Source organism: Bos taurus, chromosome 13 (assembly GCF_002263795.3).
Source record: "Bos taurus isolate L1 Dominette 01449 registration number 42190680 breed Hereford chromosome 13, ARS-UCD2.0, whole genome shotgun sequence".
In the NCBI taxonomy this organism is placed as follows: domain Eukaryota; kingdom Metazoa; phylum Chordata; class Mammalia; order Artiodactyla; family Bovidae; genus Bos; species Bos taurus.
In genome coordinates this window covers 47,613,582-47,629,003 of record NC_037340.1, presented here as the reverse complement: position 1 = coordinate 47,629,003, position 15,422 = coordinate 47,613,582, and positions in this window count along the sequence as shown.

Below are 15,422 nucleotides of genomic sequence, written 5' to 3'. Positions count from 1 at the left end.
GTGGAAGTGAGAAATAGATTTAAGGGCCTAGATCCGATAGACAGAGTGCCTGATGAACTATGGAATGAGGTTCATGACATTGTACAGGAGACAGGGATCAAGACCAACCCCATGGAAAAGAAATGCAAAAAAGCAAAATGGCTGTCTGGGGAGGCCTTAAAAATAGCTGTGGCGGATTCATTTCGATATTTGGCAAAACTAATACAATATTGTAAAGTTTAAAAATAAAATAAAATTTAAAAAAATAGCTGTGAAAAGAAGAGAAGCAAAAAGCAAAGGAGAAAAGGAAAGATATAAACATCTGAATGCAGAGTTCCAAAGAATAGCAAGAAGAGATAAGAAAGCCTTCCTCAGCGATCAATGCAAAGAAATAGAGGAAAACAACAGAATGGGAAAGACTAGAGATCTCTTCAAGAAAATTAGAGATAACAAGGGGACATTTCATGCAAAGATGGGCTCGATAAAGGACAGAAATGGTATGGACCTAACAGAAGCAGAAGATATCAAGAAGAGGTGGCAAGAATACACAGAAGAACTGTACAAAAAAGATCTTCATGACCCAGATAATCATGATGGTGTGATCACTGACCTACAGCCAGACATCCTGGAATGTGAAGTCAAGTGGACCTTAGAAAGCATCACTACGAACAAAGCTAGTGGAGGTGATGGAATTCCAGTTAAGCTATTCCAAATCCTGAACGATGATGCTGTGAAAGTGCTGCACTCAATATACCAGCAAATCTGGAAAACTCAGCAGTGGTCACAGGACTGGAAAAGGTCAGTTTTCATTCCAATCCCAAAGAAAGGCAATGCCAAAGAATGCTCAAACTACCACACAATTGCATTCATCTCACATGCTAGTAAAGTAATGCTCAAAATTCTCCAAGCCAGGCTTCAGCAATACGTGAACTGTGAACTTCCTGATGTTCAAACTGGTTTTAGAAAACACAGAGGAACCAGAGATCAAATTGCCAACATCCGCTGGATCACGGAAAAAGCAAGAGAGTTCCAGAAAAACATCTATTTCTGCTTTATTGACTATGCCAAAGCCTTTGACTGTGTGGATCACAATAAACTGTGGAAAATTCTGAAAGAGATGGGAATACCAGACCACCTGACCTGCCTGTTGAGAAACCTATATGCAGGTCAGGAAGCAACAGTTAGAACTGGACATGGAACAACAGACTGGTTCCAAATAGGAAAGGGAGTATATCAAGGCTGTATATTGTCACCCTGCTTATTTAACTTATATGCAGAGTACATCATGAGAAACGCTGGACTAGATGAAGCACAAGCTGGAATTAAGATTGCCGGGAGAAATATCAGTAACCTCAGATATGCAGATGACACCACCCTTATGGCAGAAAGTGAAGAGGAACTAAAAAGCCTCTTGATGAAAGTGAAAGAGGAGAGTGAAAAAGTTGGCTTAAAGCTCAACATTCAGAAAACTAAGATCGTGGCATCCGGTCCCATCACTTCATGGGAAATAAATGGGTAAACAGTGGAAACAGTGTCAGTCTTTATTTTGGGGGGCTCCAAAATCACTGCAGATGGTGACTGCAGCCATGAAATTAAAAGATGCTTACTCCTTGGAAGGAAAGTTATGACCAACCTAGATAGCATATTCAAAAGCAGAGACATTACTTTGCCAAAAAAGGTCCATCTAGTCAAGGCTATGGTTTTTCCTGTGGTCATGTATGGATGTGAGAGTTGGACTGTGAAGAAGGCTGAGCGCCGAAGAATTGATGCCTTTGAACTGTGGTGTTGGAGAAGACTCTTGAGAGTCCCTTGGACTGCAAAGAGATCCAACCAGTCCATTCTGAAGGAGGTCAGCCCTGGGATTTCTTTGGAAGGAATGATGCTAAAGCTGAAACTCCAATTCTTTGGCCCCCTCATGCGAAGAGTTGACTCATTGGAAAAGACTCTGATGCTGGGAGGGATTGGGGGCAGGAGGAGAAGGGGACGACAGAGGATGAGATAGCTGGATGGCATCACTGACTCGATGGATGTGAGTCTGAGTGAACTCCGGGAGTTGGTGATGGACAGGGAGGCCTGGCGTGCTGCGATTCATGGGGTTGCAAAGAGTCGGACATGACTGAGTGACTGAACTGAACTGAACTGTGAAATAATATATATATATCTATGATCTTTATATGTATTATATATATATATATATATATATGATCTTTGTCCCTGACTTTTTAGAAACACAGATCTTCTAAAACCCTTGGAATTTCCTGAGTGATAGAGGTAAGTAGAGCATCTTTTATTATTCATAATAAGCCACATTCAGTCACACCTAAATTTATGCCAGTGAGGTGACTCTTCATAGGCTCCTGCATGTGTGCATGCTAAGTCGCTTCAGTCGTGGCTGATTCTTGGCAACCTTAGGGACTGTAGCTCACCAGCTCCTCTATCCATGAGATTCTCAAGACAGGATGCTGGCGTGGATTGCTATGCCCTCCTCTCATCCGTCCATGGGATTTTCCAGGCAAGAATACTGGAGTGGGTTGCCATTTCCTTCTCCAGGGGATCTTCCCGATCCAGGGATTGAACCCGGGTCTCCCACATTGTAGGCAGATGCTTTACCATCTGAGCCACCAGGGAAGTCCACCTCATAGGTCCCTAGTAGCTTTAAACATAGGCAGCATATTAAAAAGCAAACACATCACTTTGCCAACAAAGGTCCGTGTAGTCAAAGCTATTGTTTTTCCAGTAGTTATGTATGGATGTGGGAATCAGACCATAAAGAAGGCTGAGTTCCAAAGAAGTGATGCTTTTGAATTGTGGTGCTGGAGCAGACTCTTGACAGTCCCTTGGATGGCAAGGAGATCAAACCAGTCAAGCAAGTCTAAAGGAAATCAACCCTGAATATTCATTGGAAAGACTGATGCTGAAGCTGAAGCTCCAAAATTTTGGCCACCTCATGCATAGAGTTGACTGATCGAAAAAGACACTGAGGCTGAGAAAGATTGAGGGCAGGGGGAGAAGAGGGTGACAGAGGAGGAGATGGTTGGATGGCATCATTGATTCAATGGACATGAGTTTGAGCAAACTTCATGAGATAGTAAAGGACAAAGAAGCCTGGCTTCCTGCAGTCCATGGGGTTGCAAAGAGTATGACACAACTTATCAACTGAACAACAAGATATATTCAGGAAGGACATTGGTTGCCAAAGAACCAACTATTTGATTAGAGGGTTGGAACTTTCAGCCCCACCCCAGTCTTCAAGGAGGAGAAGGGGCTAAGGATTGAGTTAATCACTAGTGGCCAGTGATTTAATCAACCATACCTAAGTAATGGAACCTCTCTACATACTCTAAATGGCAGGGTTTAGAGCGCTTCTGGCTTGGTGAATGCCAGAAAAGTTGTTGACCCCAAACTCTACAGAAGCTCCTATACTTACTCGGGATCCTTCCAGACCTCTCCATCTGGCTGTTTATTTGTATCCTTTATGATATCATTTATACAAAACTTGCAATAATAAGTAAAGTTTTCCGAGTCCTGTGAGTCACTATAGCAAATTATCCAACTGATGGAGAGGTTTGGGAGAACCACCCAGCTGTAGCTAAGTTGGACCCACTACTTGTAGTTGGTATCTGAATTGGGAAGTAGTCTCATGAGACTGAGCTCTTAACCTGTAAGGTCTGTACTAACTTTGGGTAGAGAGTGTCAGAACTGAACTAAATTGTAGAACACCCAGTTGGTGTCCACAGAGAATTGGAGGATTCCTTGGAGTGAAAAATGCACACATTTGGTGTAAGTACTCTATGGGTAGAAAGAGATCATAGTAGAAAATACTTATCAGGGTACTAACTGATTTACTCACAAATGCATCTTCACCACTATCTACAGGTAGTACTGAGACAGACAAGGTCTCAGACCCATCTCCATGCGTCACTGTGCATGGAAACTGTGGGCTACAATGCATGTCCTAATTCCAATGAAATTGGAAATTCCAATTGGAATCGGAAATTCCTCCTGAAATTGATACTGGCAAAGTTTCATCAGAAGTCAAGGCTCAAAAGAATTTGGACAAGAAACACAAACACCAAGAAAAAATAAACACATACACACAAACATAGCAGATGAGGAGCAAATAAAACAAAGAAACAGTTTATTTCGGGCAGAAGTGAAAGTTACATACTCAAAGGAGAAGAGCGTAGACATTCTTGTGAATGAAGAGTACCCTGAAGTGTTGTTGACCCCCTCCTCTATCTTATTTTTAGCCCTTACAGTGAATGGGGATCTCTCTGATTAGGGATGGAGTGTTCATTGAAGGGAGAGTTGAGGTGCAGCCTGGTGCACCAGGTTGCCTCAGCCTCTGGTCCTGTGCATCTGTTCCCTGAAGCCAGTGTACATGAGCTCTAAGAGCTGTTTTCCCTTAAATTTTCCTTTACCAGTGAAGCACCACAGGTGGAAGGTCATACAAGGTCATCAGCCACCTATTCAGTTTTTAAATTTTTTTAATTTTTAATTGGAGGATAATTGTTGTATAATATTGTGTTGGTTTCTACCATACAACAAGGTGAATCAGTCCCCAGTATATATATGCCCTTCCCTCTTGAACCTCCCTCCCACTCCCCACCCCTCTAGGTTGTTGCAGAGCACCAGGTTGAGCTCCCGTGTTATACAGCATCTTCTCACTAGCTACCTATTTTGCATATGGTAATGGGTATGATTCAATCCTACTCTCTCAATTCATCCCACTCTCTCCTTCCCTAACTGTGTCCACAAATCTGTTCTCTGTGCTTGCATTTTTATTCCCTCCCTGCAAGGCAGGAATAGAATAGTTTCGTTAGTACCATTTTTCTAGATTCCATATATATGTGTTAATATACCATCCTTTTCTCTCTCTGACTTAACTTCACTCTGTATCACAGGCTCTAGGTTCATCTACCTCTCTAGAACTGACTCAAATTCGTTCCTTTTTATGGCTGAGTAACATTCCACTGTACATGCATACTACAACTTCTTTATTCATTTGCCTGTCAATGGACATCTAGGTGGCTTCCATGTCCTAGCTGTTGTAAATAGTACTGCTATGAACATTGGGGTACATGTGTCTTTTTGAATTACGGTTTTCTCAGGTATATGCCTATTAGTGGGAACGCTGGGTCATATGGTAGCTCTATTTTTAGTTTTTTAAGGAACCTCCATACTGTTTCCCATGGTGACTGTATCAATTTACATTCCCACAAACAGTGCAAGAGGGTTCCCTTTCTTCACATCCTCTCTGGTGTTAATATACTGCATCAATATATTGTAAATATGACAATATATATGTTTGTAGATTTTTTGACGATGGCCATTCTGACCCATGTGAGGTGATCTCATTGTAGTTTTGATTTGCATTTCTCTAGTAATGAGCAATGTTGATTTGAGCATCTTTTCATGTTTTCGTTGGCCATCTGTATGTCTTCTTTGGAGAAATGTCTGTTTCGGTCTGCTGCCCTTTTTTTTTTTATACTGGGCTGCATGTATATTTTGAGCTGTTTGTGTATTTTGTGGCTTGATCCTTTATCCATTGCTTTGTTTGCAAATATTTTCTCCTATTCTGAAGGTTGTCTATTTGTCTTGTTTATGGTTTCCTTTGCTATGCAAAAGCTTTTTAGTTGAATTGTTGTTGTTTAGTCACTAAGTCATGTCCAACTCTTTTTGCGACCCCTATGAACTGTAGCCCGCCAGGCTCCTCTGTGCATGGGATTTCCCAGACAAGAATACTGGAGTAAGTTGCTATTTCTTTCTCCAGGGGATTTTCCCAAATTCGGGATCAAACTCATGTCACCTCACCTACATTAGCAGGCAGATTATCACTGAGCCACCGGGGAAGCCCTTAAGTTTCATTAGGTTCCAGTTGTGTTTTTTTTTAATTTTTGTTTTTATTTTCATTACTCTAGGAGGTGGGTCAAAATGGATCTTGTTGCAATTTATGTCAAAGAGAGTTCTGCTTATATATTCCTCTAAGAGTTTTATAATAACTAGCCTTACATTTAGGTCTTTAACCCATTTTGAGTTTATTTTTATGTATGGTGTTAGGAAGTATTCTAATTTCATTCTTTCACATGCAGCTGTCCAGTTTCCCCAGCATCACTTATTGAAAGTGAGTGAAGTCACTCAGTCGTGCCTGACTCTTTGTAACCCCATGGATAGTAGCCTGTACCAAGCTCCTCTGTCCATGGGATTTTCAAGGCAAGAGTACTGGAGTAGGTTGCCATTTCCTTCTCCAGGAATCTTCCCAACCCAGGAATCGAACCCAGGTCTCTCACATTGTAGACAGACGCTTTACCATCTGAGCCACCAGGGAAGTTCTAAAGTGATGTTGTTTCCACCCGGTTTCCACCCAGTCACTTATTGAAGACACTGTCTTTTCTCCCTTATGTATTCTTGCTACTTTGTCAAGAGATTAGGTGACCACAGGTATATGGGTTTATCTCTGAGCTTTTTATCCTGTTCCATTGATCTATATTTCCATTTTTGTGTCAGTACTATGCTGTCTTGATTACTGTAGCTTTGTACTTGAGGAGCCTGATTCCTCCATTTACTGCTTTAATTTTCTAAACCAAAAATCCTAGTGAGTTGGGAAGTCATTGTATCCTCTCAGTTGCTTGGAACAGCCAGAGAAGTCAAGCAATGGCTAGGATGGAGTGGTCTTGACAAGAATTTTAGCCAGAGCCAGAACAAAGAGCATGCTGGGCTCTCAAAGCTGGAGTGAAAATGCTTTGAATTCTGTAGAATCTTTCATGACCTATAAGCAGATGCTCATGAGGGATGCTTAATTGAAAGAGCTGAGGTGAAACAGCTAGTGGAGATAGAATGGGAATGTACGCACTGACAGGATGTTAGTATAAAAACAAAGGAGCCTAATATTTGGGAGCTATAAGACTACCAGAATATGATGATGCTGGAAAATGTATGAGATACAGACGTTCAGTTCTTCTGTCTTTCTGGTCTCTGCGATTATCAAAGCCATTTTTTTCCTGCTGCTTTGAACCAGGGGTTGTTGTCCTGCATGGAAAAGTGTATTAATCAGCTGTTGCCTTATTAACATCATATAACAAACAACCCTAAAATCCCAGGGCCTTATAGCAATACACATTTAGTTCTCTCTAATTGATCCAAAGGTTAGCTATGATTCTGTTGGATTTAACTGGGCCTGGCTGAATTCATCTGGGCTTAGCTCCAGACTGTGATTGGATTCAAGTGTGCTCTACAAGTTTCATTCTGGGGCCAGCAGAGCAGATACCTGAGACATGCTGTTGTCAAGAGAGAGGACAGGATGAAAGGGACCAAGTGAGACCACATAAGCACTTCTAAAGCCTCTGCTTACATCTGTTCACATGTCATTACCAGAGTAATTCACAAGGCCAAGGCTAAAGTCAGTGGGTTGGGGAAATGCATTCCATCTCAGACAGAGGAGGAGAAGGGGAATATTTGCTGAACAATAATACAATCTACAAAGAGAGGAAGGTGAGGGGAAGGTTTCAAGCATGCAGACTAGAAGGGTAATGAAGCCATTAAACAAGAGCCAGCCCAGAGCCAGCGTGTCCTCACCAAGCAGACATTGCTGAGCCCCTGGCCTGTGCCAGGCACTCCTTGGGTACTGAAACATAATATATGAACAATTAAGCACAGCCCTTGGTAACTAAAATGTCACCAAATTACATGGTCCTTAAAAATAAAGAGGTGATTTAAATGGGAGCAAGGGAGGGTTGTTTCCAACTCCTCCTTCACTGTGGGGAGGCAGCCACCAACCCCCTTGGCTCCCTCCAGGTGTCAGCTGCTTCCTAGTGCCAGGGAGTCAAGCACAGGGGTGCCAAGTAAGTGTTCCCTACTAGATGCATGTGGCAATTAAGCCATCAGCTGCTGCAGAAGCCTGCACTGTGGTTGTGCTGCTCTCCAATAGAGAATGAATAAAATTACAGGGAAGTCTCCTGCCTCCCCTCCCCACTTCCTGCACTATTATCCTTGCTACAGAAATGTCACAGTGATTTCTCTAAAGAGCTAGCTGCCAATTCTAAAGAGCAAACTCAAAAGTCCGTGTGATGATGGATGTTCTCTACACTTACTGTGGTTTCATTTCATGATGTAGGTAATTCAAATCATTATGCTGTGCATTTTAAACTGATACAGGGCTGTATTTCAATTATATCTCAATAAAAGAAAGGAAAAAAATAAGTGTCCATGTATGGATTTTACCGGACAGGACATGGTTCACAGAGCAGACCCCAACACACAGAGCATTGCCTGTGGGATGTCACAGGAGAATCAATGTCACAGTTCAGAATCCTTGGATACATCTCCTTCTGTAATGGTCCATCCTGAAGACTAGACACTTCCCCCCTCTTTCACCTTCCTGCACAACATGATCCTGGGAAGCTGAGTGAGTCCTGGGGACCACCCTTCCAGAGGCAGATCACAGGCAGTGTGTGGACTCTGGTGGCCTTGAAGAATAGCTGACAGCTGCTGACTGGAGGTGTGTGGAAGGAGCTTGGACTGGAGGCTGAGTGTCCAGATGCAAGAGGTCCCTCTTGCTGGGGAATATAAATGAAGATTAGAAAGAAAGGAAGCAGGAGTGAGCCACAAGCCAGGGGTCAGTTATCCTGGCATCACCATGTTCTAGCTCAGGAATCCAGGGAACACAGAAATTATGACATTGAACCCGGTCTTCCATGTGATTATAGAAATATGTCACGGTAAAGGATAGAATGAATATTTTATTTACAGTTCGTTAAGTAGAATTATAACTCAAAGTATCTAGACAAATGGTTTGAGGGACTCTATTTGTATTCTTTCCCCAGGCCTCATAAATGCCTGAGGTTAGCCTGTGGCCCAATGACACAAAAAGGCCAGGTTAATGTCCACTCAGCTCTTTCCTCAGGGGCCTGTGATGAGAAATCACAACGGGCGTCTCCCAAAGCGATGAGTATTTCTGGTCTGGCTTCTTAACTTTGGGGTCCCATTTCAGAGTCTGTGGTTCATCTTCTAATGCCTTATCCAGCCCAAATGGTCTCATTTATTTTTCATAAACATGGTTTTCCAACTCCAGAATTTCATCTGAACCACACTGTGTATCTCATTCATCTATTTCAAATTCCTGTCCATCCAAAATGACACAAAATCACCATCATGGATTGATTTTTTATTAGCAAAGAGAGAAGTAACTTGAAGCAAGGATTTATCAGTCATGAGAAGCCTTACAGTCAAAGAACAAAGAATGAAAATGATCAGAAGTAGATTTCTGGGGACAAGGGGGAGGAGGGGATTGTTTGGAGAAGGGCTTATAGCAGGAGAAGCCTGAGTTTCATTAGGGTCCCTTTAAAATGCTTTAGTCTATTTTGAATCATAGAAGGTTTAAAATATTGACTTGACTGATTAATATGACCAAACACAAAGCTATCAAGATCATGCTGATGACATGATCAAATGTTTCTGGATAAGAATTCAAAGGTAATGTTATCTAGGACAGAGACATACTTTTCAGGCAAGACATAGAGAACTGGTCCATGACCATCTATCTGTGAACTCCCGCTACTCAAGGTATAGGCCTTGGGCCAGCAACATTAGCATCACCTGAGAGCCTGTTAGAAATAGAGTCCCAGACACACTTACTCCAGACCCGCAGAATCAGAATCTGCTAACAAGATCCACAGTGATTCCTATGCACATTAAAATATGAGCAGGGCTAATGTCAATACTTAAGAGACATTTATGTTTTAGCTCTGACTGCTTTGAGTAAACAATAAAAGCCACTCCTGCTTTCCCCTCATGATTTTCCCCCTTCTCCACCTGTAACCATACTGCCTGAGATCCTGGGCCCCCTGGGCAGCCAGGTGGATGTGTTCTAGGATGTGGGGTAGAGAAGGCTTTGTGTACATTAGGCTGATGAGTTAAGCTGATCCCCGACTCTCCACTGCAGGAATTGTCACCCTTGTCATTACATTCTTTCTCATTGTGAGACTCACTCTCATGTCCAAACCTCATATTATAATCATCTGACAATTTCTAATGAAGCAGAAGTGATGATCAAAGCAGCAGCAATGCTATTCAAAGATTCAGATAACTTCATGCCATGAAAAGTTTTCAGAAAGAGGCCTCTGATTTTCAGTTTAGTTCAAACGTGCTTGGAACAGTGAAGAATACTTATTTTTGCTCCTGGGAAATTTTACTCAAAGGTGGAATCTCATTTAACTCATGTTTTAAGATACCCTAGCCAATCTGACGCTTGCAGAAAAGTCCACTCAATTTGACTTTTATAACATTAGTTTTCTATTATTTCTTTTTCCTATTTATTAGATCTTTGTCATATGTGCTGTGTATTTTGTTTTATTTTCATCAATTTTTATATTTTTGTTAAATAAATGGACTTCCAAAAATAGAACTTCAGTTTATAACCTTGTGCCTCTAGGAAATAAGGGTTTGATTTATGAAGTGTTGCTTGGCAGCTATGGCTCAGGAATTTAATTAACTCATAAGTCAGGTGGATTGTACTTTCTCTCTTTGCAAAGAGCCAGTGCCCTTGTGGGTGTGGGGCTGTTGAGCATGAATAGGACTCCCCAGGACTCTGCTTGGGTAGCAGTAGGGTCATTTGGAGAAGTATCAAGGGAGTGGGACCATTTGGGGAAATGCCAAGGTGCTGGAGCAAGATTGTCAAGGTCTGGAGTCTGAGGCCACCTTTTACTAGTTGTGTCTTCCCTCTATTTCATCATTTCTAAAATAGAGATATTGGTCAATGCAGTTACAGATTAATGAGGTTATTAATGTGAAGCATTCATCACAGTGCCTAGTACTTAATAAATGTATCATAGGTATAATATTAGCTATCCCAACCCAGGGGTCAAAATGTTTGTGAAAGAGAAACTGAGTTTCCTCCCTGCCAGGCATGGACCTGGATGGACACTCATTCCTAGGAATGAAATCTTGCAGCATAGGCCTTGATAAAGTAGGACTATGAGGAGCCTAAGCCTCATCCTTCTCCAGAAGTGATCAGTGGCACATGGCCTCTGGATGTCCTTTGACCAAAGCAAAATTTCAGGCTGACATTTGTCCTATGTGATCATGCAAGTGCCTTCCAAAGACTATCAAACATTTGAATGAGCTCCTGGATGGAAGAGCTTCCCTGGATGTGGGAGAAGGAGCTTTGTAAACCTTCAGCTTTTGGCAGGAAGAAAACAAGACCTTTCCCCTCTGGCTAAGCTACATAAAAGCTACATACATCTCACTATCAAACAACCTCTGAGGCATCTGAGTTTTTAAATGATCTGCTTAGAGTGGCTAACCTGTTGCTCTCATGAGGAAGTACCATCAGTATCTCCTTGTGGTGGACAGCACATGGATCCTATAATGACCAAGCCTCAGGGTTTTGGCTTCATTCTCCAGCTGTCACCATGAAGAGGCAAAATACACTGGAAAGTAAGGGAGGCTGCAGGGAGCTGAATGTTCTGTATCTCAATTGGGGTGGTGGTTACATGAGTGAATCCATTTGCAAAACATTCTTTGAGTTCTGTACTTATAATATGTGAACCACGATATGTGCTATACATATGTCACTCACTTCAACTGAAAATTTTAAAGAAAAATAAGAACATAGAAGCTGTGAAAATCAACAGGCAGCACACCAGAAATGAGTACGTATTATCAGCAGTAAGTTGCCCTCAGTTTTTCTGAGTACTAATCGTATGGTCTCTGGACACTTCACTTTCAGTTTTATTTCTGATTTTCATGGATTTGCCTTTTGACCTTATATGAAAGTCAATGGCAAAGTTAACAGCAAAGAGAGATGAACTCACTGCTTTATCTGACAATCTGTTCCAGCCAGACACTGAAGATAATTGAGTGGTGGACAACACCTACCAATTTACTTCAAGGAGGACTGTGGAATCACAGCCTAGAGGAGTTCTGATGAATCGGAAATCATTAGGTGCCTTAATAGCTACTTAAGTGTTTGCTGTTAGAAATCTTTTGCTCCAGACACAAATGGTGGATTATAAATTATTTATGGAACCAATTAGGGACATAACTGGAGTGATCTGGCTGGTTGCCATTAGCACTAATGCATGTAAAGTTTTTCATCTTTCAATTAAACTTTTTTTGCTGCTGTTACATTATGATATCCTAATCTGCTCTCCAGTGGTCTGTGAAAATGTTCATGATTCTTTCATATTTGCGTATAAAATTCAGTTTTAGTAAAGAGTTATTGACTATTAGCAAATTAATCCTGCTTTAGCTTCATTCTGCTCCCACAAGTGTTAACAAAAAGCACCAAGGGACTTATAAAGAAATGGTTTGGGTGTGTTTACCCAGCCTCCTTCCTCCTCTAGTTCCATTTTGGGGGTGTTTCATATCCCTTCTCTCTGTCCCTGTGGACTGTCTGCTTGCTGCTGAGCTTTGTGAGATGCCCAGTCTCTAACAATGGCATCCTTTGACTTAAATTAGCTCAGCTACATCTGTGTTTCTGGTACCAACTGTCCCTACATCACAGAGTGAGTTTGATTAATCCCTTCAAAATAAATAATTTGCTCCTGCCCCTTTAAAAGTTCAACCTTCTTCGTGTTTTTGATCTCAGTCTTACACTGATACACTCAGTGGTTTCCATGCCGACCTCAACCACTGGGACATCTGCCACCTCAGGGACATCCTGGTCCATGTGAATTTCCATTGTCATTTCTTGGCTGCTTCTCTCTTTGTCTGGACCTTTCTTTGCTGTTAATTCCCTATAATTCCTGTTACCTGCCTGGTTGGCTCCACTGCTACACTTTACGTTGCAGAGTTGCTAAGAATGACCATGTCTGTGGCCTCTCAGACAGCTCCCCACAAAGGTGGCATTTCCTTGGTGTTGGCCCTCAGACAACCTGCTCAGAAATTTGATCCTCTCATTGTCCTAGAGATAATGGAACTTGGGAATGGAGCTCATGTCTACATGGCCAGAAAGGTTGACCTCTTGGGGGAGAATGCTACCATATCATTTGGTCTTGCTACACGGGTCTGACTGTCAACTGCTGGTTATCTCTCCCTCTCAGATTAAAACTCTCCCAAAGAAGGGCTCTGATGGGTTGAGCCAGTCAGAATTCAGTGTGGGCTTCTAGAGGGTTTGAGGAATCCAATAATTAATCAAGGAAAAAGATATGACCACAGCAGTAACACACAAGAAGTTTTATTGGGTGTTGCTTGGACATAGAACCATGAGAGGGAAGTCCTTCAGAGCATGAGATAGTTCAGAGGCTTATGTCACAGGGACCATCATCCAGAAGGAGAAGAGTGAAAGGAATTCTCAAGAGACAGTGGGGATGGGGAGGAGACTTACCTGTCTGGGTCAGAGAACTCTGAGGGGCAAGAATAGCTTGGAAGGTCTTATAACTTATTATAACCACAAGACTCTGTTTAATCAATGATCAGCATAAGATTGGTATAGTTTCACAGGGTATGCAAAACAGACATGCCTTAAATGGTTAAAATTTTGCTTGTTTGGGCTATTTTTAAAATAATTGAATGTGTTAAATTTGAATTTGGTGTCTGTGGACTTCTGAGCTAGTGAGTCTAAGCCTGCTGTAAAGACATAAACGACTGGGAACCAATAGGCAGAGGCCGTCTTTGGCTCATTTATATAGCAGCACTGCTTTCATGTTAGCTCCTTCCTATGTCTCCGTCCAGCTTATAGCATGGCTATCCTTTGATCTGGTACCCAGTCCTGCTCCAGTCAGCTGGGATCAAAGTAGGAGGGTCAATCTCCTGGATGCAGTATCTAGGCTCAAGCTGCCACTCAGAGGGCAGTTACAAGCTTGAAAGACCCCAGATAGACTCCCTCAAAACCTTTGCCTATCCCATTTATCCATGAACAAAGTCAAATGCCATCCCTTACAGGTAGGCTTCTCCCATAACACCTGCCCATCCATTGCCCCCACCCTCACGTCTCCACTGTATCCTATGCAGGTCACTGTCAGATGTCTTACCTTGTCATTTAGAGATTTGTTACATCACTTTATTTCACCTATGAAACACAAAGTGTGAAATATATGATCACTCTCATGTCCCCAGGACATCTTAGAGTTCCTAGTACAAATCTGTTCAACAAATAATTGCAAAATAGATTGTTTTTATAAAATATAAAAACTCCACAGAGGAAATGATGCCTAAGGAGTTATTTGGAGGATCATAGGAGTGATCCTCCTATGAAAGAGGAAATAACTTCTCCAACGGAGAAGGCAGTGGCACCCCACTCCAGTACTCTTGCCTGCAAACTCCCATGGATGGAGGAGCCTGGTAGGCTGCAGGCCATGAGGTCGTGAAGAGTTGGACACAACTAAGCGACTTCATTTTCACTTTTCACTTTCATGCATTGGAGAAGGAAATGGCAACCCTCTCCAGTGTTCTTGCTTGGAGAATACCAGGGACGGAGGAGCCTGGTGGGCTGCTGTCTGTGGGGTCGTACAGAGTCGGACACGACTGAAGCGACTTGGCAGCAGCAGCAGCAGCAGGAGTGATAAGGGATGAAAGGGTAAATTCTAAAGAGAGAGAGAAAAAATCCTGGATATAAGCCCAGAGACATGAAAGCATGACATAGTAGAGAAAACATAAGTACCAAGTAGCTTGGCAAATGGGATGTGAATGGATGGTCACAGAGGCCCCCCAAGTATAACATAATCTGGGAGAATTCAGCCCAGGCCTTCATGTTTTTTTTTTAATGTATTCCAAGCTTCTTTCTAATTTAGAAAGATCAGAACAGCTTCCCCCCCACCCTCAAAAATAATTACAAAGGAGAGCAGCTTTATCCTGTAGACAATCCCAACCCACTCCCCAGCCCCAAACCAGCAGAGACTGTCTGGACCTTCAGTTTTGGCAGTACATCAGATTCATTAATCCCAGGCAGGCTAAGTGGCACTAACAAAGCTAGTTTAATATGAAGATATAAAATCAGAATGCCATTTCTTATTTAGCAATGAGAAGTATAAATGCCAAGCAATATGTGGAATCTAAAAAAATGGTCCAAATGATCCTATTTACAAAAAAAGAAATAGAGTCACAGGTAAAAAAAAAAAAAAACTTATGGTTACCAGAGGGGAAAAGGGAGAAGGGATAAATTGTCTATATATGTATATATAGACATATACACTGGAGAAGGCAATGACACTCCACTCCAGTACTCTTCCCTGGAAAATCCCAAGGACAGAGGAGCCTGGCAGGCTGCAATCCATGGGGTCACTAAGAGTCGGACATGACTGAGCGACTTCCCTTTCACTTTTCATTTTCATGCATTGGAGAAGGAAATGGCAACCCACTCCAGTGCTCTTGCCTGGAGAATCCCAGGCACGGGGTAACCTGGTGGACTTCTGTCTATGGGGTCGCACAGAGTTGGACACGACTGAATCGACTTAGTGGCAGTAGCAGACATATACACATTACTATATATAAAATAGGTAACTAAT